Source organism: Panthera tigris, chromosome A3 (genome assembly GCF_018350195.1).
Source record: "Panthera tigris isolate Pti1 chromosome A3, P.tigris_Pti1_mat1.1, whole genome shotgun sequence".
NCBI classification, from domain to species: Eukaryota; Metazoa; Chordata; class Mammalia; order Carnivora; family Felidae; genus Panthera; species Panthera tigris.
In genome coordinates this window covers 122,356,086-122,377,874 of record NC_056662.1, presented here as the reverse complement: position 1 = coordinate 122,377,874, position 21,789 = coordinate 122,356,086, and the positions used below count along the sequence as shown (strand labels likewise).

Sequence of the window (21,789 nt, the reverse complement as noted above, 5' to 3'; positions counted from 1 at the left end):
ACATTCTTTATGGATAGTGTCATTGTGTGTTGTGTGTTCTAATACGTGTAGGTACAGATGTTTCCTTACCTATCCCATTTTGCACAATATGGACCCTTCCAGGCTGAAGTTTCTTCATTCTTTTTGCAAATATCTTCTCTCTTTTATCTTCATTCTTTTTGCAAATATCTTCTTTCTTCTGTTTATTACTTTTCATTTTTTCTGAAGATATTACAGTTATTGACATTCCTATTTCTAACCTCTTTATTTCCCAATTTTCCAATTTTTATATCTTCTATTTTTTTTTTATCCTTTCTCAACATCTTCTGAGAGGGTTCCTCAATCTGATCTTTCAGCTGGCTTATTCACTCTTCCGTTGTACTCACACTAATAGACTATTTAAAAACTTTTAGCTACTGTATCCTGCAAATTTAATATTTCCAACTTGCTTATGACTTCTTGCTCCTGCTCTATATTAATAGTACACTTCCTCCTATCTTTGAGGATATTTATTGTGCTTATTTTATATTTGTAGGCCATCTGTTTCAATAATTCTGCTTCACGTAGCATATGCTGTTTGGTTTGTAGTCTTTCTTGTGTAGCGATTGTACTCTGTAGGTATTTGAAAATTTGGCATACTAGTTCATATTTCCCTGAATGTCATCCCTTGCAGTAACAGAAAGGCTCAAGTTTAAGCCTACCTTGGCAGTCTTATAGGAGGAGGAAATAGGCTCCAAGGTGGCAAACCCTAGGTACGTGTAGTGGACACACCTTTAGGTCACCTACTATATATAGGTCATGTCCTTGTATAATCCCTTCCTCCTCAGTGCCAGCAAACCTGTGGCTTGCTTCTAAGCAATAGACATGGGCAAAGGTGATAGAATGTCTTCCCATGATTACATTTTGTTATATATGACTTCATCTTCACAGACTGGAGGGAGAGATTCTCCTGCTGGTCTTGAAGAAGAAGGCAGGCATGTTGTGAATTGCCTATTGAAAAGGCCACATGACAAGGAATCACAGGTGGCCTCTGGGAATGAAAATCAGCACTTGTTGATAGCCAGCAAGAAAATGGGAATCTCAGTCCTATGGCTTCAAGAGATGAATTCTGCCAACAACCTGAGGAATCTGGGGAGTGTATCTTTCCCCAGTCAAACCACTGATGAGACTGCAAACCCACTTACCCCTAGATTGCTGCCTGATAAGAATCCAGAACAGAGGACCCAGTTAAGCTATGTGTACACTTGTGACCTACGGAAACTGGGAAATAATTAAGGTATGCTGTTTTAGGCCTCTAAATTTGTGGCAATTGGTTATTCAGCAATAGAAAACCAGTATAGGGGCACCTGGGTGGCTCAGTTGGTTAAGCTTCCAACTCCTGATTTCAGCTCAGGTTGTGATTTCACGGTTCATGAGATCCAGCCCCGTGTCAGGTTCTGCGCTGACAGCAGAGATTGGGATTCTCTCTCCCTCTCTCTCTGCCCTTCCTCTGCTTTCTCTCTCTCTCTCTCTCTCTCTCTCTCTCTCTCTCTCTCTCAAAATAAATAAACATTAAAAAAACCCAGTATATCCTTGGTCCTTTTTTTGACTATTCCTTTTGGCTCCCATACCACCAGGCAACACTTCTGGACAGGTTTTTGTCTTTAAAAGGTTAGAGGAAGGAAACACTGAAAGGAGTCTTTTGCTTTAGATTATAAATCACTAGCCAGAAATGTTTGAGAAAAATGGAGAGATACAGTGGATATCCATCCCCACATGGTTAGGAAACTCCTTTCTGTTTTCATGATCACCTCTTCTAAGTTTTCATTATATTCTTGATTTTTAGATAGTAATAAACTTTAGTAAGTTATTTGATTACACTTATTTCCCAAATTTCACATAATGTTGTCTAGGATTCATTTCTTACTTTTTTCAAAGAGGGGTTTTATTATTCAGGGAATCATCTGCACTCTAAAAAAAACAAAACAAAACAAAACAAAACAAAACAAAACAAAACAACAGTCGGTAGATAGAGGGTTAAAAGTCTTTAACGCTTTGAAAAATGTTAGCCTTCTCTCATCTTGCCTCCAGTGTTGGTAATGAAAAATTTGGCATCAATCTGAAACTTTTTCCCCTGAAAATAACTTTACTCTCTGAAATAATGTGGAATATTTTGTTAAATTTCCATAAAATGTGCATATGTGTGAGATTTTTCTGTCTCTACTATTTTGTACATTTCAAGGTCTTTTATCTTAGGTGTTAATACTTTTAAATCCTGGGAAATTCTGGTAGATTATTATTTTATTTATTCCAACATCCTCATTTATTTTTTTTCTTTCTTTCTGGAACTGCTATAAATGGTTGATGGCAATTGTGTTTTTATCACCTATGCTTATTAACTTCTCTTTTATACTTTCCATTACTTTTTTGTTTTCTAGCACCTTCTAAATAAGTTCCTAGATCTGATCTTCCTGTTGACTAATTTAATTTGTGGCTTTATCAAGTCTATTAACTATCCATCTCTTGTGATTTTGAAATATATTTATATTTTTATACCCAGTAAGTCTATTTGCTTCTTCTTGATAACTGTGTATTGCTTTTCAGTGTCATCAGTATATCCTATCCTAGCTCTTTTAAGATATTTATTATTTTTTTAAATATTGATCTCTGTATTCCATTTATTCTGAATCATGGAGTAGACAAACTATTTTAAAGACTATACTCAGAATAGACATCCTATGTTAAAGTATGTACTCAGATGACTTCTTATGTTTCTCTTTCAGCTCATTTACCTTAGCTAGTCATGTTTATCAGGATATAGAGACTTTTCCTACCTCTAGTGAATTTAGTGTTGGATAGCCTTGACATACCCATTTGCTGTGTCACTACCAGTCTTTCTTTCTCCTTAGGAAAATCTAGAGGTTTTCTAAGAATTTCTTTCTCCTGGTTATAACTGTCTATATTTAGGGTTTAGAAGAGAAGATGGCAATGGTCAGCAGCTGCTATTTCATGGAGACTTTTTATCCCTTCCTCACTCAGCCTGGCTTCTGCTTTGCTTTGTTGTTATCTTGGGAACAGAAAAATGCTTAGCATGGTTTCTGACAAGTGCCTGGTTGGAATTCTGGCTCTTCTACGTCCTAGCTGAGGGGCCTTGGACAAGTTTCTCAACTTCTCTGTGCCCCAGTATCCTTGTATATAAAATAGGATATTAACAGTCACTGACTATTAGGGTTGCTTTGATATTTAAATAAGATAGCATATGTCAAGTTTTTAGAACAGTACGTGATACAAATTAGAGCTTAATAAACATTTGCTATTGTTATGCTTTCAGGGCCCAGCACTTGTACATGTTTACTACATGTCTATCATTGCATACTGATTACACTTATTCACAGAGACGTATCTGAATCTGTGCACAAGTTACTATCTAGATGCACCTGCACTTCAAATATCCAGGATTCCCATATGCTTCTTGTCATGATCTGTGCCTCTAACCATCCTAGTGATCTGGAAATTTTTCCTTTGGGACTGTTTAGGCAAGAATATGAAATCAAATCTTGGTGGAATAGAAAAAAATCAACATTTAATATCTGTAGTATTGTATACTCACTATTTCTATGCTATACGTTTTTGCCTCATAGATAATATGTGAACCAACTTCCCTTGAATATATATAGTCATTTAGATGTTACAACAAAGATTCACATTTATTATCACATTCGATACGGCATGACTCTTCACAAAAGGTGAAACAGCCTTACTGAACTTATTTTCAAGAGGAAAAAAAATTCTCAGATTTGAGGAGAAAATGAACTAAATTAAGATGGCTTCAGTATGGCAGACGTGAGGCCAACCCAGATATTCTGACTTCTAGCAGTACACATTTCCCCTGTTCTCTTCTCTTCAGAGGGACTTGGAAGAAATAGCCAGAAACCTGGAGTTTCTCTATGAGGTATATGCATGATCAAATATAACTGTAATTTTGTATATTTATTGTTTTTATTCCACTCCATAATACCTAGAACTTTGGGTCAGGTGTACACAGCCTTGTCTATAAAGAAGAGTACTAGCGTTGAGTTATTTACCCTTAGCTGAGTATGGTTAGTATTGAACGATAAAGATTGTGATGGATATCACAAAAAGCATCAGATTTGAGAATCTTTTTCTACAGTTCAAGCTCTGACCAAAGCATTGAACATGTATGTCCTGCTGTGGGTCACCCTTACAATATGCCTTCTAATTGTTTCCAGTAGTTTTCAGTATCTGATACCTATGTTTGTGCTAGGTACTTATGTAATGAGTGTGGTTCCTTCAGAACTCAACCATTCTGTTGTTTTCACATAAGTTAACCCACTAGGTTTTATACCCAGTTGACAGTAGAGTGTGCTGTCTCTTTACTGGAGATAGGGCATGTGGACACATGCTGAGCAAACATGCCATTAATCATCAGTAAGTATGTTTTGAGTGCTAACTCTGGCCAGTTCAATGAGACATTATAGCAGAGACCAAAAGAGACTAAGACACATGAAGCCATTAGCAAATATGTGTATGGGAAATCTGTGTGTCTCAATCAATATATGTAGACATGCAAAAGGAAGTCAAATAAGTCATAGCTCTTAGCCCTGATTACCCAGACAAGAATTTTTCACATGTAGTTATCAACACATGTTTGTAGAATGAAGACAATATCAGGGTGGGCAGATAACTGCAGCTATGTCAGACTTTCTGCAAGACATAGGATTTGAGATATTTGAAAAATGAATGGAGGAGAGGACAGCCATTCTAAGTGAACTACAGAAATAAAAACAAGAAAAGCAGTAAGAAAAGAAGGTGAAAATGTGGGCATAATATCACCATTATTATAATAAAGACATTGTATAAAGCTCCATTAAATTTACAATAGTCACATAATAACTTTCTAGAATCTGTAACTCATATTTCTTTCTACTTTGAGTTTTGAATGAATGACTAAGCCTTTTCATGCTGATAAGATATGGCCATTTTTTAAATAATTTTCTTCCTTCCTCCCTTCCTCCCTCTTTCTTTCTTTCTTTCTTTCTTTCTTTCTTTCTTTCTTTCTTTCTTTCTTTCTTTCTTTCTTTCTTAACATGTGTTTTATGGCTCAGAATGACATTTGGTTATTTTTTAAGGAAATGGTGATGATATAAAGTTCTCTCATATTTATTGTATAAGACTTCAAAATTATATATGGTTAAAAAACAGAATTAAACACTCTTAAGTATTTATTGATGAATAAATGGGTAAACAAAATGTGATATATACATACAACAGGATATCATTCAGTGTTTTACTAAAGGGGAAAAAATTCTGACACATGTAACAACATAGAATCTTGTTGTATTAAATGAAAAAAAAAGTTACAAAACATATTGTGTCATTTTACTTACCTCAGATACCTAGAAAGTAGTCAAATTCATAAAGACAGAGTTTTATTGGGGGGAGATATAAAAGGTCTAGAGATGGATAGTGGTAATGATTGTACAATAATGTGAATTGACTTAATGCCATAGAATCATGCACTTAAAATGGTAAAAATGGTAAATTTTATGTTACATATATTTTATTACAGTATTTAAAAATAGAATAAAAAGGCACCTGGGTGGCTCAGTCAGTTAAACGTCCAACTCTTAGTTTCAGCTCAGGTCATGATTTCACAGTTTTGTGAATTTGAGCCTACCTTGATCTCTGTGCTGGTAGTGCAGAGTCTGCTAGGGATTCTCTTTCCCTCTCTCTCTGCCCATTTACCACTTACACTGTCTCTGTCTCTCTCAAATAAATAAATAAACTTTTAAAAATAGAAAAAAAAGTAAAAATCAGAATAATGTTGACAGGGCAAAGGTTAAGAGTTACTAGTAAAACTGGTTTGTGAGCATAATTCGTTCAGCAAACGCATGTAATCCAAAGCACTTGTATATCAAAGCAAATTTCAAGAACCATTGGCTCAGTTGTGATCATGTTATGTTTAGTGTCACTACTACTCGTATTGCAAGACATTGCTTGTTTATCAAAAAGACCAAGTTACTCACAATCCAGGGTTTCACTGTATTTAAAATTTATTTTATTCCAGATGTTTGTATTTATTTTAGACTAGTTTGATTTTTTTAAATAGACTTTATTTTTTAGAACAGTTTTAGGTTTACAGAAAAGTTGAGTGGACATTACAGAGATTTCCCATATGTTCCCTACCTGGACACATACTCAGCCTCTAGTCATTTCTTTTTTATCTTTGAAAATTCAAAAACTAATTCCTTCTAGAGCAAGGTATCTACCCTATTGGGAAAAGATTTACTTTTTTTTGTCCCCTGAATATTCTATTACATAAGTTGGATGGGTTATTTTGGAAAATATCAGCATGAGTGTTACATAGCAACTAGCATTCCTAGAGCCTAATATGAAGTCCAGGGCCACTCTGTAAGTTTTCCATTGTAAAAAGAGGTTGTCACTTGTCTAGAGACATGGAATTTCAGGTGGCCTCTGGAAAAGCAGTAGAAGACATGGCAATGTTTTCTGCTGTTCAGGAGACTTAGTGATTCACGGAGGAACATCAATTGGGACGAGTACCTGGCCAGTATGGGTTAGAATTCTTTTAACTAAGATATTCAAGTTAAGTTAATCTTGAAGAGCAAACCAGAATGTATCTATGGCCTGGGTTAAACAAAGATCTGCCTCAATTTTAACAGGAGCCTTCTTGAGCTTCATATTTATTGGGAATAGAAAATTGCTAGGAGATGGTTGCAGAAGGTCAGAGGGGCTCAAGGTATCATCAGAGATTCAAGCACAGGGAAGACAGTGTTAATCTGGGAAGAAACAATGACCTTTAGATTTGTGGGTCCCTGGCATATTGAGGTGAGCATTTCCATCTCCTTGGAAGTTCAAAAGGAGAATCATGTATAGATATCCTCAAAAACTGATGAAGAATGAGATGATCATGACTATAAGGAGGGGTTACTATTTTATTTACTCATCATTAGACAGATATCAAGAAGATCAGAGTTGACTTCATCTGGCTTCTCTTAGACTCTATTTAATACATATTTGAATACTAGTATCTCTTCCATTAATCTTGTCCCACTTCAACACATACCTCATTTTAGTGATGATTATAGGTTTGGGATACACATGGCCTGCATCTGAGCCTGGGTAATCCTATGATGGAGATTTGTACACTGAGCCAGGTGAAGCCATGGGGTCTTAGCAATAGTTCAGGGAAGGGGAAGTACTCTAGAAGGGGAAGGATGGCTCAAAGATCTCTGTGAACATTTAAGCCAGAGTCCTCTGGCTTATTCATTTTAATATATTGGATTTTGGGGGATTATTTCAACTGATGAAAAGTATCTGGAATTAAACACAGTAGAAAATCAGGGCTGTTGTGGAATTGTTTGTTGGTTTTAGACCTTGTCAGTTCAATCATACAATGTGACTATTATCTACTTTTTTCCTTTTAATTGATAAATCTAACCACTTGATTTGGAAATACTTGGGAAATGTGTGTAGCCACAGTGTGTGGATGCAGCCTGTAAAGATTACCTGAATGAGCTGAGTGAAAGGGAGGCTGGTGGGGGCATTTAAACTTGGTTTGCCTCTTGTCCAGGATGGAATAACAAAAAGGCAAGACAGACGTACAGGTGCATCCTCTCTTTAAGCTTACACAGTAGCATGCTCCCATAGCAGTTTACATTGAGAATTTACCCAGACTGTTTTTTTTTTCTTTCCTGAGTCCTGAATAAGGTTGGCTCAAGGCCTAGAAGCTCTGCAATTTTTCATGTTCTGGCAACCTAGGAAGAGAAGGTATTTTGCAACTTAGCTCAGTTGTTTCTTAATGTTTGGAGAGAAATATGTCTCTTGTAGCTTGTTTTTTTAAGCTGAAAAGAAACACACTTTCTCAATGTACAGAAATGCCTATTCCATATTCATACTAGATTTGCATTGGAGTCCAAAAGCAATACAATGATTTTGTTCCCTGATAATTCTTCAAGCTCAAAAATTAGTGTGAGCCACACTCCCAATGGGATTCCAATGAAAATTGGATTTGCAATAACTAGGGGGAAACACAATAAAAGCTTCAGTGTGGAAAGGCAAGATTTATGCTCTCTATTTACCTTTATTTTATGTTCTGGGGAATAATCATCTCTGACATTTGTAAACTACCCTTCCTGCCACAGTCCTTCAGGTCTTCCTCATTCAAGAGCTGCTCTCCAAATGTCACTTCTTTACTCAAACATGCTATTATCCAGTGGTAGAAGGCCAAGGCCTTTAAATGGAAGGAAACAGTATGATGTGCTTAAAGAAAAACTGGAAAAACATCCCTCAGGGGAGGAAAGTCTGGGACTATGAGTTCTTGTACATGTAAACTATCTTGCCAGCCTATACGGCTGGTTGGGACAGTATGCCTTGAAGTGCAACTTCAGTCCAGGTAAATTATTAAGTGTGCCTTTGTGTAATTTAAGCCTTTGGGAACAGTCCCTTAAAGACCTACCTGGTTTAGGTAAACTTCAGTGTTGCTGGCAGGAGACCAGCAAACTGTAGTTCATAACAGGACAAGCATTTATTAAAATCATAACACTTTCTTGAACACAAAATCAGACATGGTAACTATTACTAGTAGTTCTGTTTTTGGAGCAGCTTTCCAAAGTGATGAATACAGATGACAACAACCATTATCCTAGCTTATTTGTGGCATCACACTGTCCTAGGAAACTACAGTTATGGAAATCAAGGGAATATTGCCTAATATTACTATTAATAAATTACACGCTAGAGCAGCAGTGGCAATAGCTCACCAAGTTGATGCAACAGAATATGTAAGTATTCAGATGATTCATATTCTATGGAACCCAATCTCACTTTTAAGTCATTTGTGATAAAAGATGTCCAATTATAATTTTGTCTTTCACATACTTTGAATATTACCAGTTTATATGTTGGCCAATCTATAATATTTCAAGTATATACATCTATCTGTCCATCTATCCATCTATCTATCTATCTATATGGAAAAATGTTTCCCGTAAGTTGCTTTAACTGAACAACCAGAATAGAATTATCTACTTCTAGGTACTCATTTTTCACTCTATAGCTCCAAAGATGGCAAAACTATTCTGTTTTGCCTGTGGTTTCACTGTAAGGAGAAAGAATCATTTTTCATCTTTCACTCATATTCTCATAGTTTTTTTTAAGGAGAGAAAGTCATATTCTTTTTTTTTTCCTTTTGGAAAATGCATTCTTTAAGGATAGATTTTCTACAACTTCTTCAAAATATAAGATGTGGCTGTTTTTTTCTTCCCCTTAAAATTTCTAGTTAGTACCAGTCCAAATGTACAGCAAAATTTTATCTGTGGCTTAATAAGTAAATCCAAGCATCTTATGTTTGTTATACCTCAATGAGCACAAAAGTTGTTCATTAAAAAAGAAATTAAAAGTGTATTTATAGCATTAATATTGATCAAGTTCAATTAATCCTAATACATGTATTCAGAAAATAATATTTTTTAACTTAATTTGAACCAATTGTTCTTTAATTCTTTGAAGATGGTTTTAAAATCAGTGTTACTGTTTTAAAAATTCTGATTAATTGAGGGGTGCCTGGGTGGTTCAGTCAGTTAAGTGTCGGACTCTTGGTTTCAGTTCAGGTCTTGATCTCAGTGGGTTCGAGCCCCATGTTGGGCTCTGTGCTGACAGTGCAGAGCCTGCTTGGGATTCTCTCTCCCTCCCTCTCTCTCTGCTCTCCCTCTTCCCTCCCTGATTCATGCTAGCATGGTATGTGTTCTCTCTTGCGCGCGCACACACACACACACACACACACACACACACTCTCTTTCAAAATAAATACATAAACTTAAAAAGAAATTCTGACTAATCGAGACAGGTCAAATTTCTCATATGGTTTTGCACTTTTCCACATTTGGGATTTTCAGAGGGATAAAACCAGTATTTCAATCAAATGCAATAGCTGTGCTTGTCAAATATTCCTTTCTGTTTCTTTCCAGTATTGAATTAACAGCATTTATGCAGCTTAAAACAAGTATCTTATTCTGTAAGACAAGAAGAAGTCATCAGGCAAGTAATTAATGCTAGTTTTCTCTCTTACATCCTGTTGGAACATATACTTGATTCAATAACACTCCCACTGGAATACCTGTGGTATATTTGATAAAACATCAAATCTGTTCCAAGTGTCCCCCTCCACTGTGCTTTAAAGTTAAAAATAGAGTCTGAGATCATAGAATAGAAGCACAATAGTCAACCCAGATGATATTTATGGCCTTGTAATGAGGAGTTAACTTTAATATAAAGCATCCATTTGCAACTGATACTCCTCTGTGAAGAATGAATGGATGTATTCATGCCATTATTTGCTGTACAAATATAGTCAAGCACTTTAGATTCTATCTCTAAAGTACCAATAATGTCAAAAGTTCAAGAAAGATGAATGAGGCATTTTCTGTTCTTAATGTATTAATGACAGAGTATGAGATAGAAATGTAAACATGTAATTAAATTCCAATATAACAATTTCCACATATGGTTAACATGTAATAAAAGTATCTGAGTTCATCCTCCAAATATTCAAAAGACAGATAAAATGTATGAAACAACTGTTTTCAAGACATTGGACTTAAACCTCACCATTTCAAAATTATACTGAATGTAAATGGTTTAAAAATCCCAATAAAAATTCAAGATTTTCAGTTTGAATAAAAAAGGAAGACCCAAAAAGAAATGCACTTTAAATATAATGATATAAGTTGAAAATAAAAGGATATAAAAAGGTATAGCATGCTAACATTAATGAAAATAAAGCTATGGTGACTTTTTAAGGTCACATGAATTTGATTGCAGAGAGGCAATATATTATTAGGTAAACAGAAGGTCACTTCATAATGTTAAAAAGGTCAATTCATCAAAAGGTCATCACAATCCCAAACATTTATATTCCCAAAAATAGAGCTTTAAAATATACATGCACCATAAAATAACTAGGAATAAATATAACCAAAGATGTAAAAAATCTATACACTGAAAACTATAGAAAGCTTATGAAAGAAATTGAAGAAGACACAAAAAAAAAATGGAAAAAAATTCCATGCTCCTGGATAGGAATAAATATTGTTAAAACGTCGATACTACTCAAAGCAATCTACATATTCAATTCAATCCCTATCAAAATAACACCAGCATTCTTCACAGAGCTAGAACAAATAATCCTAAAATTTGTATGGAACCAGAAAAGACCCCGAATAGCCAAAGCAATCTTGAAAAAGAAAGCCAAAGCAGGAGGCATCACAATCCCAGACTTCAAGCTGTAATCACCAAGTATGGTACTGGCACAAGAACAGACACTCAGATCAATGGAACAGAATAGAGAACCCAGAAATGGACCCACAAACAAATGGCCATCTAATCTGTGACAAAGCAGAAAAGAATATCCAATGGAATAAAGACAGTGTCTTCAGCAAGTGGTGCTGGGAAAACTGGACAGCAACATGAAGAAGAATGAACCTGGACCACTTTCTTACACCATACACAACAATAAACTCAAAATGGATTAAAGACATCAATGTAAGACAGGAAGCCATCAAAATCCTCAAGGAGAAAGCAGGCAAAAACCTCTTTGATCTTTGCTGATGCAACTTCTTACTCAACACATCTCTGGAGGCAAGGAAAACAAAAGCAAAAATGAACTACTGGGACCTCATCAAAATAAAAAGCTTCTGCACAGCGAAAGAAACAATCAGCAAAACTAAAAGGCAACTGACAGCATGGGAGAATATATTTGCAGATGACATATCAGATAAAGGGTTAGTATCCAAAATCTACAAAGAACTTATCAAACTCAACACCCAAAAAACAAATAATCCAGTGAAGAAATGGGCAAAAGACATGAATAGACACTTCTCCAAAGAAGACATCCAGATGGCCAACCGACACATGAAAAAATGCTCAACATCACTCATCATCAGGGAAATACGAATCAAAACCACGATGGATACCACCTTACACCTGTCAGAATGCCTAATATTAACAACTTGGGCAACAACAGATGTTGGAGAGGATGCAGAGAAAGAGGATCTCTTTTGCATTGTTGGTGGGAATGCAAGCTGGTGGAGACACTCTGGAAAACAGTATGGAGATTCCTCTAAAAACTAAAAATAGAACTGCCCTATGACCCAGCAAGTGCACTACTAGGCATTTATCCAAGGGATAATGGTACGCTGCTTTGAAGGGACATATGCACCCCCATGTTTATAGCAACACTATCAACAATAGCCAAAGTATGAAAAGAGCCCAAATGTCCATCTATGGATGAATGGATAAAGAAGATGTGGTGTATATATATGCAATGGAGTATTACTCGCCAATCAAAAAGAATGAAATCTTGCCATTTGCAACTACGTGGATGGAACTTGAGGGTATTATGCTAAGTGAAATGAGAGAAAGACAAAAATCATATGACTTCACTCATATGAGGACTTTAAGAGACAAAACAGATGAACATAAGGGAAGGGAAACAAAAATAATATAAAAACAGGGAGGGAGACAACAGAAGAGACTCATAAATATGGAGAACAAACTGATGGTTATGGGAGGGGTTGTGGGAGGGGGGATGGGCTAAATGGGTAAGGGGCACTAAGAAATCTACTCCTGAAATCATTTTTGCACTATATGCTAACTAATTTGGATGCAAATTAAAAATAAAATAAAATAAATAAAATATACATGCAAACTTGATATAACTTAAAGACGAAATAGATAAGCCACAATTGTAATTAGATACTTCAGTATTCCTACCTCAATAGTAGATAAAACAAGTAAAAAGAAAATCATTAAGTATATAAAGGACTTGAATAACACAACTGTGTTAGTTAGGATTCTTCAGAGAAATAGAACCAATGGAATGTCTATAAAAAGATACATAGAAAGAAACTTATTATGAGGGGTTGGCTCACATGATTATGGAGGCTGACAAGTCCCATGACCTACCATCTTCAAGATGGGAGCCCAGGAAAGCTGTTGGTTCAGTTTCAATCCAACCCAAAGGCCTGAGAATGAGGGAGCTAATGTTATATGTTCCAGTTTGAATCCAAAGGCCCAGAAAACAGAACTTCTGATGTCCAATGGCACAATTAGGTGCTCAAGCAGAGAGCATATTTGTCCCTCTTCCAACTTTTTTGTTCTTTTCAGGCCTTTGACAGATTGGATGATGCTCACCCATATTGATGATCTTTACTCAGTCCACTGATTTAAATGCTAACCTATTCTAGAACCCCTGTTATAGACACACTCAGAAATAATGTTTAACTAGCTTTCTAGGCATCTTTTAGCCCACTCAAGTTGATGCATAAAATTGTTCATCACAACAATGAACCAACCTGAGCTTATTGATATTTATAGAACACAGCACCTAACAATAGCAAAATACATATTTTTTTCAAGTGAACATGGGACATTTACCAGGAAAAAAAATATTCAGGCATTAAAATAGATTTCACTCTTTAATATATATATATATATATATATATATATATATATATATATATATTATACGTGTGTATATAATATATATATATACGTGTGTGTATACACACACACACACACACACACACACACACACACACACACACACACACATATATATAGAGAGAGAGAGTCTCTGACAACAAGGGAACTAAATTAGAAAAAAAATAGGAAGATCTCTGAAAAGTTTCCAAATGTTTAGAAACTGAATATCATGCTTCTACATAACCCATATCCAAAAGAGAAGCAAAAGAGATATTAACATTTTGTCCTGGATGCAAATGAAAACACAACAAATCAAAATTTTGGGATAAAACTGAAGCAATAGCTGGGGGGAAATTTATACCATTAATGCCTATATTGGAAAACAAGAATCACATAAAGCCAATGACCTGAGCTCACCTTACAAAACTAATAAATTAAGAGCAAATTACTTACAGAATAAATGAAAAGAATGGATAAAAATCAGTATACTAAAAAACAGGAAAAATAGAGAAAGACATTAAAACCAAATGATCTTTTTTTGTTCTTTGAAAAGATTTTAAGAAATGGATAAATCTTTAACCTGCCTAATCAAAACAATGAAAGAAAGATACAAAATTGTCAGTGTTGGAATTGAAAAAGGTGACATTGGTACACATTCGACACATATTAATTTAGAAGAAACAAACAAATTCTTTGACTCCAGCTAGAAAACCTAATTGTGAAAGAAATGTTATAGGTCTAAATCAACCACAATAGTGTGATTTCTAGTGAAAAATCTTCCACACTGAAAATCCTGCATCCAGATGTATTCTCTGGTGAATTCTGGTGATTATTTAAGGAAGAAATACTGCCAATTCTGCAAAAAAACCCAAAAAACAAAACAGCAGCAGCAACAACAACAAAAAAAACACACCTTTCCAAAAAATTGAACCAGAGAGAATACTTCTTATGTTTTCAGGCTAGTATTACCCTGATGAAAAAACTAGACAAAGATATTATAAGAAAACAAACCTTCAGACTGTAACAACAGACTGTAATTTATATATATATATATATATATATATGTCTCTTGAGGCAAGGGAAATCAAAGCCAAAAAAAAAAAAAAAACCTATTGGGACTACATTGAAATAGAAAGTTTCTGCACAGCTAATGAAACAAAAAACAAACAAACAAAAAACCTAAAAGGCAATCTACTGAATGGTTGGAGATATTTTCAAATGGCATATCTGATAAAAGGTTAGTATCCAAAATATATAAAGAACTGATACAACTCAACACCCAAAAGCCAAAATATTCCAATTTAAAAATGGGCAGAAGAAATAACCAGGCATTTTTCCAAAGAATACAACAGTGGTCCAACAGACACATGAAAAGATGCTCAACGGTCATTTATCATCAGGGAAATGCACATTAAAATCACAATGAGATATCATCTTACACCTGTCAGAATGGCTAAAATCAACAACACAAGAAACAACAAGTGTTGCCAAGGATATGGAGAAAGGGGATCCCTCTTGCACTGTTGGTGGAAATGCAAACTGGTGCAGCCACCCTGGAAAACAGTATGGAAGTTCCTCAAAAAGTTAAAAATAGAACTACCCTGAGATCCAGCAATTCCACTAGTACGTATTTTCCCAAAGTATACAAAAATACTAATTCAAAGGGATACATGCACCCCTTATCTTTAGAGCAGCATTATCTACAGTAGCTAAAATATGGAAACAGCCTGAATGTCCATCAATAGACGAATGGATAAAAAAGATATTATACACACACACACACACACACACACACATGTATATCACACATACATACAATGTAATATTCAGCCATAAAAAAAGAATGGTATCTTGGCATTTGTAACAACGTGAATAGAGCTAGGGAGTATCTAGCTTCTAATAGAGCTAGCTAGCTTCTAGTAGAGCTAAGCAAAATAAGTTTGAGAAATCAAATATTATATGATTTCACTCACATGTGGAATTGAAGAAACAAATAAGCAAAGGGAAGAAAAGAGAGAAACAAGCCAAGAAACAGACTCTTAAGTATAGATGACAAACTGATGGTTACCACAGGGGAGGTTTGTGAGGGGATGGGTGAAATAGATGATGGGGATTAAAGAGTACACTTACCATGATGAAAAATAAAATAATAAAAAAGAAAAAAAAGAGAATAAACCTTATGACCAATATTCTTTATGACACAGATGCAGATATTCTTTTTTTTTTTTTAATTTTTTTAACGTTTATCTTTGAGACAGAGAGAGACAGAGCATGAACAGGGGAGGGGCAGAGGGAGAGGGAGACACAGAATCTGAAACAGGCTCCAGGCTCTGAGCCATCAGCCCAGAGCCCGACGCGGGGCTGGAACTCACGGACCGCGAGATCATGACCTGAGCCGAAGGCGGCCGCCCAACCGACCAAGCCACCTAGGCGTCCCCAGATGCAGATATTCTAAAGAAAATTTTAGCATACTGGATTTGATAATATATAAAAATAATAATACAGTATGACCAAATGGGTCATTCAACTGTTTGAAGAGATAAATATCATATTGATTTTTAATATCCTTTATCTATAAGATTATACTTTTCATATATATATATATATATATATATATATATATATACACACACACATATATATGTATATATACGTATATGTGTATATATATACACATATCGTATATATGTTGTTTGCATAATCCACTGCATTTCCCACCACCAGAGGAGCCCCTTGAAGTAGTAAACACCCAAGGCTTCTCTCCACTTTCAAGGTTGTGGAAAACAATTTTCATGGTGTCTTTCTTTCCATGTCAGTGCTAGTCCAGCCTTCCTGATGCTGATTCAGTCCTTAGGAAGTATGTCTCTTTTGTTGGAAATAGTCTTCCCAGGACCACATCTAAAGACTCATGAGTTTAGCATTTTTCTGATGAGTGCGTCCCAGGTTCATCCTCTGTAATTATTTTTTAGGAGATACAAGTTATTGTATTTAACCATTCATTACTCCCAAAAACTGACTCTGAACATCTTAACCTAACACATGTGACATTTATTAAACCTACTGAGACTTTGAGTCTTGAATTTTCCTGAAAGTACTGCAGATTAATGTCCTGGGCTTCTCGTCTTGTTAGACTATGCATTCTCATGGGTCATAAACTGGGATTTTGTTTCCAGGTACCTGAAACTTTATAAAACACAACTTTCTTTTAGCTTTGGCATGTTTGTCTCCAGTTTGTCTCAGTGCTTCATTGTGATCTTTTTCTCCCAGAAATCCTTACTTGTAGGTCATCACCTGTACTCACCATTATATCTGTCCTGAAATATTGTTTGTGGCTCTTCTGGTCCTGCCTTTTCTTTCTTTCTCTCTTATTCATCACCTGGAATGACATAATTACAACCAACATAAATAAGCTATTCCTGTGAATCAGAGGCACTCAGAAATGTCCTCTTCCTCCTTCTTCTTCACCTAAGTCTAATTCTTGAGGAAGTCAATTACAGAAAAAAGAAGGGCATAAAGTTGGGATTCCGTATTTAAGGGGCTCTAGTTTCTGGTAGTCCATAAGTAATCATTTTACAGTCATCATCCATCGTGTTCCACAAAGGAAATAGGCAGAGTTGGTAAGCACACACATCCACATATACACACACATCCACATTAATCACACATGTAATACATTGGGCAGCCAAGTATGTAAAGGAAAGGTCATAATATCTCATTCAACTGCTGCAGTAAATACCAAATCCAATTTGTACATACGCTGTTATATCTGAACCCATCCAAATGTGGCCATTTTGGAATCATACATCATAAAATACCCTTACTGTTATTTGGAAAGAAGCAGATCTTCTATTTTTCATAACTTTATATATTCCTTTAACATGTTTTCTTCAGCTAAGAAATTTAATTGCTATAAGGAGAGGTGGGAGTTTTTTTTTCCTCCAGTGCTAAACAACTAGACACTGACAGGGTGACTCATTAGCTGAATCCATTAATCTCAGCTGAATAGAAAGATCCAGATGGAATTGAGAGGAAACAGGCCATTCCTTTCCAAGAGTTAGCATAAGGACTACTCATCTCAGGGTGGCAGATTTTATATTTAGTTTTGGCTAAGGAAGTATAGGTCACATTTTATATTTCTTTTGAGGATTACTAGAGAACACTTCAGAGACCATCCTCTTTTTTCTTAATTCCTAAGAATGTAAGAACAATGAAAATCTTGGAATCTGCAAAAAAAAAAACAAACAAACAAATATTTTCAAATTCTTTATATAAAAGGGTCAATAATTTACAGTGAACTAAGATTTAGCACATATATGCACACACATAAAACTTCTTTTCTTATGAAATATTTATATTCATATATTCTTAGGAAATATGAAATATTCCCTAGTGAAGTTCTCATGATAAAATTCTATAAGTTTTTCTTCTAGAGAGTAGAATCTCCCTTACTGTTAGTGTTTCTTCCTTCCTTAAAAAACAAGGGGTTTTGGGGGTGGCTCAGTTGGTTGAGCTTCTGACTTCAGCTCAGGTCATGATCTCACGGTTCATGAATTTGAGCCCTGCATTGGGCTCTGTGCTGACAGCTCAGAGCCTGGAGCCTGCTTCGGATTCTGTGTTTCCCTCTCTCTCTGTCCCTCCCCTGCTCATGCTTTGTCTCTCAAAAATAAATAAACATTTAAAAAACAAAACAAGGGGCGCCTGGGTGGCTCAGTCGGTTAAGCGGCCAACTTCGGCTCAGGTCATGATCTTGTGGTCCATGAGTTCGAGCCCCACGTCGGGCTCTGTGCTGACAGCTCAGAGCCTGGAGCCTGTTTCAGATTATGTGTCTCCCTCTCTCTGACCCTCCCCTGTTCATGCTCTGTCTCTCCCTGTCTCAAAATAAATAAAACGTTAAAAAAATTAAAAAAAAAAAACAAAACAAAGGGTTATGGTAGGGTTAGTGTAAACAACACAAGGTTGGGTTTGATCCAATTTGTTTGAAAGTTTGAATGGTTGGTTTAATTCAGAATTGCAATTCTGAATAGAATAGGCAATTCACTTAATTTCTCTGAAATGTAGATCCCTTATCTGCAAATAAGGATAATAATAACAGCTGATTTGGTGTTATGAGAATTATAGTAGATTGTGTCTACTAGCTGCCTGGCCTTTGTGGTACATATCCAATGATGCCTGGCCCTTTATGTTTCCATCAGTGATGGAAGAGAGAATGAAGCCAAAAGACAGAGTCTTTAGATGAAGAACACTGAGTGAGAAGCAGGATCTTTGAAAATGTAATAAACCAGTTTTTATCCCTTAGGAGTAGTAAGAAAGGAAAGAGCTATTATAAAAGAGAATCAACTGTTGTATTGAGTAACTGAAATGGCTGACAGGAAGGGGGTGCATAAGCTATGTATGTCCTCAGATAGGAAGGAAATAGGAGCCTGGATTTCCTGTAGTAAAGATGATGGAGAACTCAAGGATCCCATTGTGATTTTCCTCTAAACCTGAGGCATTATGAGTGAGCCAGAGGAAAGTAGTCCTACCCTCCACCCTTCTTTTTTTCCACATTTGGTTCCTTCAGCTCTCAGGCAATTCTTTAGATAGTGATCCAGACATGGTTGGGTGGGCAGTGGAGGGTGCTCACAGGACAATTGTGATTGATAGCCTACTTCATGCTAACTCAGACCAATAGCATGTCCAGCAACACTTGAGTTCAGGTTAATGGAAGAAGTATGAGTTCAGTAGATAGTGGACAGTACCACTATGGAGGAAATAGTCAGAATCCGCTTGTAATAAATACACATAAAATATACTCAAAACCATGTCTTTGCCCTATACAATTCCAAAGCCACTGAGGTATTCTAAAACAACAAACTAGTTCACCAACTTCCACTATATAGACATAGCTTCCATGATCGTCTAAAACACACCTTGATTGAGCATGGAACCTGTTTAAAGCACCATTCTAGATTCTGAGAGGCAGCGAAAATAGAGGAGGCTTGATGGCTACTCAAAATATCTGGAAGACTAGATTTCACAACATAATTCAATCTTAGTTATTTCCCACACCTAGAAGAATGTTGTATATGTCATAGATGTTCATTAATACTTATAATGAAGTTGAATAGCCTCTTTATATTATTTGCTGCCAAATGGATGCTTTACTGTTTTCTCAACAAATGATTTTTATATCATAAAGGTTAAGACAAAGTACTGTTTCCTTATTTCCTTAGAGTTAAATGCATATTAGGTACTCAATAGAACCTCTTTGTTTGGCCCTGAGAAGATATATCCCTGGAGAACAGTACTATGGAAATGTGTATTGCTGATGATGACAAACAAGGGTATTATCTTTGCTTATATGAGAACTGGGTTCTAGAAATCTTGGACTTATTTTTTTTTAATCTCTCATCCATAGCTAAAGTTATTCTTGGTGTGTTTTCTTATATGGCAAACATTGTCCTTGGGAAAAAAAATCTTACAGAAGTTAGACCCCAAATGGCTTCCTTGTCTTACAGGGCTATTTATATTTCGAAGGTTAACAGGAGTCACGAAAACATAAAGTGACCAGCTCACCACCAGCTCAGTTAATGATTTATGATATAATTAAATGATCCATAAGCACTGGAGATGAATGAGGAAAGTTGTCTTCCTAGGATCAAGTTCTTTAATACATGGGTTGAGTGTGAATGGAAGAGGAACAAATTCCACCAAGAGAAAGGAGGATTGAATCAAGACTTGGAAGCACAGATGCACATGTGTATTATTGGGGCAGTAAGAACTTCTACCCATAATTGCAGAAACAACACCAGAATAATTTATAATCCTGATGGAATTCCTAGTCATTTCAGCCTTCCAATTCCTTATTCTCCTCTTCTTTCTCCCTTCAGAACTTGTTCAGTTTTCACCTCCTCCAGAATGACTCTGATGGATATAGGGACATAACTCTACTACCAAGTGACAATCCATGTAATTTTCATTGACTATCTGATATGAGCCAGACACTGGGCATGCAAAATAAGAGGAAATGCCCACTTTATAAGAACGTGCAATGTGCTGGGGAAATGAAAGTAAAGTGTCTTCAGCATATTAGATAAAACATGATAAAGATTGGTTTGCACTCAAAAAGAATGACGGAAGGTGTGTATATCTGTATTTGTGGGGATGGTTGCAGAAGACAGACCTTAAATCCACCATGGGGTTGATAAAAAGGTTCTGAGAGTAAAAGTAAGTACAAGTATTAGCCAGACCAAAGTAGGAGAGAGCAGTATTCCACACAGGAGCAGCTTGTGTACAGGCAATTAGGAAGAAAACTGAGTGTTGACTGGATGCCTTTTCTTCACTTTAACTTTTCAGATTAAATATTGGGTAGATACATATGAATATTTATAAAAACAAAAATAAGATAAAGGGTAACAATATAGTGAGCACTCATGTATCCTCTTCTCCGTTTAAAAATGGTCATGACTCATGAAGTCCATGATACTACTTCTCATTCCATTGCTTTCCACCCCCACTCAGGTAACATTGTCCTTATTTTTGCATTTATCAGATTCTTGATTTTCTTTATTATTTTTTCTTATTTTTTACCATACATTTATGCCTCTAAATAATACATGGTTTAGCTTTCCATGTGTTTGAAAATTTATGGGGTCATACTACATATATTCTGTGCCTTGTTGTTTCAGTTTGTGATTTACCTATTTGTTACATTGTATTAATATATAATAATAATAATAATAGTTTCCCATTTTAATATCCTACTTATTGACATTGTGTCCACTATGAATATTCCCATACATTTTTCTTAGTGCATATATATGAGAGTTTTTCCTATGGTGCATGTGTAGGAGTAGAATTTGGATGTGAGGGTGTGTGCATGTCCAAGTGTACTAGAATGGGTAATCCCAAACTGTTTTCTAAATTGGTCTTATCAATTTACATCCCTACCAGTAGTATGTGAGATCTGCTGGTAGCAAATTCACACTTTTTGCTTGTCAAAAACTGTATTTATTATACCTCATTCTTGAAAGATACATTCACTGTGAACACAGCTCTACATTGACAGTTATTGCCTATTAGACAATGAATATTTTATTATACTGTGTTCCAGTTTTCATCGCTGCAGCTCAGAAAGCAGCTGCTATTCCAATAATTGTTCTCTGTAAGTAATCTGTATTTTTACTATGGCCATTTCTAGAGTCATCTGCTTGTTTCTGATAGTTAGTAATTAGCTAAATAGGTGTGTGGTTTTCCTGAAGCTATTGATGCCTAACTGTTAATAGTTCTAGAAAACTTTATTTTTGTTTTTATTTTTTAGTGTTTTATTTA

The 21,789-nt window shown here is 35.6% G+C and overlaps 1 long non-coding RNA gene across 1 annotated transcript in view; it reads right to left on the bottom strand.

The window, feature by feature from the left end:
* The window catches only part of LOC122237070, a 69,910-nt gene that overhangs the window by 47,487 nt on the left and 634 nt on the right, over positions 1–21,789 (bottom strand). The window contains exon 2 of the long non-coding RNA XR_006215278.1: positions 16,781–16,855. This is a non-coding gene — a long non-coding RNA (uncharacterized LOC122237070). The remainder of the gene's footprint in view (positions 1–16,780; positions 16,856–21,789) is intronic.